The sequence below is a fragment of the Rhincodon typus genome, unplaced genomic scaffold (assembly GCF_021869965.1).
Source record: "Rhincodon typus isolate 14 unplaced genomic scaffold, sRhiTyp1.1 hic_rhity00003448, whole genome shotgun sequence".
Lineage (NCBI taxonomy): Eukaryota > Metazoa > Chordata > Chondrichthyes > Orectolobiformes > Rhincodontidae > Rhincodon > Rhincodon typus.
The window spans coordinates 2660-6785 of NW_025969086.1; the positions used below are offsets into that span (position 1 = coordinate 2660).

A 4126-nucleotide genomic window follows, 5' to 3' on the forward strand; every position below is an offset into this window, starting at 1 on the left:
GATAATCCTGAACCGCACTTTCTTGGATTTCTCCGTAACCTTTGATATGCTTGCTGCTAAAAATCTTTTGATCTCAACCTTAAATATACGTGGTGGTCCAGCTTCGACAACCCTCTTCTGTAAAGGAATCCACCGATTCACAACCATCTGAGAGAATAAATTTTACCTCGACTCTGCCTTAAATGTGCGACCTCCATTCTGATACTAGACACTCTGTTCCTCGACGGCCCCAGAAGGGAACTAACCTTTCTGCATCCAATCCATTACATCGCCAAAAACACCTGTATGTTTCAACAAAGAGCATTTTTGTAGTACTGTTTCTGAGCTGATGAAAGCAATGGATTTCAGTGCTTCTTCCCAATTAATTCACCTCTGATAGAGATTATCATTCTCACTAAGGAGGCAGTGCTGGGCAAGGTAATGGGGCTGACAGTAGACATATCTCTTGGCCCTGATGAAATGCATCCCAGGATACTAAAAGAGGTGATGGGGGACATAGCAAATGCACTAGTAATTATTTACCAAAATTCACTGGACTCTGGGGTCATTTCCGCAGATTGAAAAACAGCCAATGTGATGTCACTGTTTAAAAAAGGAAGTCGACAAAAAGCAGGTAACTTTAGGCCAGTTAGCTTAACTTCGGCAGTGGGGAAGATGCTTGAATCTATCATTAAGGAAGAATTAGCAAGACATCTGGATATAAGTTGTCCCATTGGGAACACCCAGCATGGGTTCATGAAGGGTAGGTCATGTTTAGCTAATTTGGTGGAATTCTTTGAGGACATTACTTGCAATGTGGAAAATGGGGAACCTGTGGATGTGGTGTATCTGGATTTCCAGAAGGCATTTGACAAGGTGCCACACCAAAGGCTGCTACATAAGACAAAGTTGCATGGTATTACAGGTAATATATTGGCATGGATAGAGGTTTGGTTGACCAGTAAAAAACAAAGAGTCGGGGTAAATGGGTGTTTTTCTCGTTGGCGGTCAGTGGCTAGTAGTGTACCTCAGGTATCAGTGTTGGGACCACAATTGTTTACAACTTACATCGATGATTTGGAATTGGGGACAAAGTGTGGTGTGTCAAAATTTGCAGATGACACTAAGCAAGGTCGAGCAAAGTGTGCAGAAGACACTGAAAGTCTGCAGAGCGATATAGATAGTCTAAGTGAGTGGGCAAAGGTCTGGCAGATGGAGTACAATGTTGATAAGTGTGAGGTCATCGATGTTGGTAGGAATAACGCAAAATGGACTATGTTTTAAATGGTAAAAAATTGCAGCATGCTGCTGTGCAGAGGGACTTGAGTGACCTCGTGCATGAATCGCAAAAAGTAGGATTGCAGGTGCAGCAGATAATTAAAAAGGCAAATGGAATTTTGATGAAAATGATAGAAAATCAAAAGTCAGAAGCAGTGTCGTTGAGAAAAGATACAAGAGTCTGAAATAACCTTTCTGGTGGTCTAGCGGTTAGGATTTGGCGCTTTCACCGCCGTAGGCTGAGTTCCGTTTTCGGTCAGGGAATGGGAGTTCTATTCTGCTAGTTTATTGTGATGACTGATTTTCAGGAGCAGGAAAGAAGCTGTGGAGCCTGTAGATGGACTGTTTTGTTCCAGAAATTATTCAAGTTAACAGAAGTCAAAGAACTGCAGATGCTGAAAGTCTGAAACAGAAACAGGAATTGACCGAGAAACTCAGCAGGCCTGGCAGCATCTGCAGACAGAAAAAGAGGTAACATTTCAGGTCCACAGATCGTTAATTGGAACTAGGTCAGTTATGCATTTTAATAATATAATATTAGGCGAAATTATCAGCTTTATCTGTCAAATCGACATATTTATCAAAATTTCTCTCTCTGATTAGCCGACAATTGTTAATTGTTACAGTTCACAAAACAGCAACAAACAAAACTGCCAATCGGGTTAAGCTCAGGCAACTGGAGTGGGAGCAGAGGACTAATAATGCATTGAGTATAAACGTAAGAAGCAAGCCACCTCCACCGTCAGGAATCAAGCAACTAGCGCTATTTGCGAGACGTTCAGACAAGATGCCCTCAATTTAAGCCGTAGGCACCAGTGGGACTACGAACCACAGATATCCTGTCTATTAGAGAGGCGATTTCACCAACTAAGCCACAGCACCACACAGGCTGATTCTGTCCCCATCCATATGTTCATGTACTTAAAAACCCGATCACAGAAACTTGATGCTTTTTTTTTCTATCTCAATGTTATTCAGTGAGAATTTAAGTCAAACACCGCTTTTGTAAAGACGGACAGTTCACAGCTGAACATTTCCAGTTAAAATGCACAGAACGAGACAATCTCCTTTTTCACTGCTTTAAAATTTTCACAATTTAAACTGGCGAGATAAAGAGGATGTGTTCATCCTCTCTCTACCCATTAACCACGTTAATACACACAGACGAAACCTCGCAAACTGCATTCAATTCTATGCTCTCTGCTCGAGGAAAGATGAAAAGGTTTAGAAAAGGTTTACAAAGAAGTTGCCAGGGTTGAAGCAGTTGAGCTGGAGGGAGAGGCTGAATAAACCAAGGCTATTTACACTGGAGTGTAGGAGGCTGAGGGGTGACGTTATAGAAGTTAATAAAATCATGAAGGCCAGTGATAGGGTCTTTTTCCCAGGGTAGGGGAGTCCAAACTTGAGGTTATAGGTTTAAGTTCGAGGGTAAAGATTTTAAAGGGACGTAGGGTGTAATGTTTTGACACGCAGGATGGTGTGTGTATGGAATGAAGTGACACAGGAAATGGTGGAGGCTGGTATAAATACAACATTTAAAAGGCATCTGTATGGATCCATGTATAGGAAGGGTTTAGCGGGATATGGGCCAAATGTTGGCAAACAGGACTAGGTTAATTTTGGATATCTGGTCAGCATGGACGAGTTGGACCAAAGGCTCTGTTTCTGTGCTGAATATCTCTAGGACTCTATAATTGCTTTAAGTGTAGAAACGGTTCACTCAAACATCCTACCTGCTACACACCAGCGAGATCACACTTCGAAGGGGTCGATCAAATGCTCCAAGAGATCTAGTCAGTCTTCCCGTCTGCTCTCACACCAGCGAATTCACACGGGAGAGAAACCATGCATTTGTTCTGAGTGTGGGAAAGGATTCAATCAGTCATCCCACTTGCTGAGGCATCTTGGCAGCCTCACAGATGATAAATGTTTTAGTGGCCTTGACTGTAGTTGTTCATTTTTATCAAATATTATGTACACATTCTTTGGTGACTGGACAACTGATAACAAGACACTTACAGACACAGAGTGGAGTCACAAACTACACACCTGTAATGTTGAACTCTGTAAACAAATCTGTGCCAAGTAATGAATGGTTTACGATTTTTCCTTCACTATAAAGCCCTTTTTTTACGAAGGTGATAAATTTCAGAGAAAAATATTTCCATAACTGTTCAAAGAGGCAAAAGATGCATTAGGGGTAGGATGTGGAATGTGGCTAATTTAGATCTGGTAATGTTTAATGTGGCAGGTTTAATGAATTACATCAAGTTAAAAGATCTCCGAGAGAATAGTGCCCATCAAATAGTATATTTCAGAGTATGTTGGGTGGGTTTTGGGGGATGGGTATTTCAACTTGAAAAATACCCATTCATCCCGATTCTGTGTCTTCTGTTAATTAAACAATAGGAAATCCATGCTCATTTATTACCCAACACCGTCAACTCTACCTTGTGCTATGATTTTTTATATGACCCCTTTTTGAGTGCTATGGAAAATTCAAGTACACTTCATCTACGGGCTCCCTTTATGAACTCTGCTTTTAATATTAGCAAACAACTCTTGGAAAATTGTCAAGTGCAGATTTCCTTTCAGCAAACGATGTTGACGCAGTTTGACTGCGGTCATCTTTGGTGAATGTTCTGCTATTTCTTCCTTTACATTGTTCCCTCACTAACATGTGGCCTGTAGTCGTGGCCGAGTGGTTAAGGCGATGGATTTAAAATCCATTGGAGTTTCCCGCGCAGGTTCGAATCCTGCCGACTGCATTTCTGTCAAAACCAACTCAGGTTTTCTCAGGTCTGGTAGTTCGTTGACATTCAGGGAAGACACGTTCTGAACAAGACTCTCGCCGTATTCAAAACCTTTG

General features: G+C 41.6%; 1 non-coding gene across 1 annotated transcript; it reads left to right on the top strand.

The window, feature by feature from the left end:
- The first annotated feature begins 3944 nt into the window (after nucleotides 1-3944).
- On the top strand, nucleotides 3945-4025 carry trnal-uaa. Its single transcript has one exon. It is a non-coding gene; the product is annotated as a tRNA-Leu (tRNA).
- Nucleotides 4026-4126: the final 101 nt, after the last annotated feature.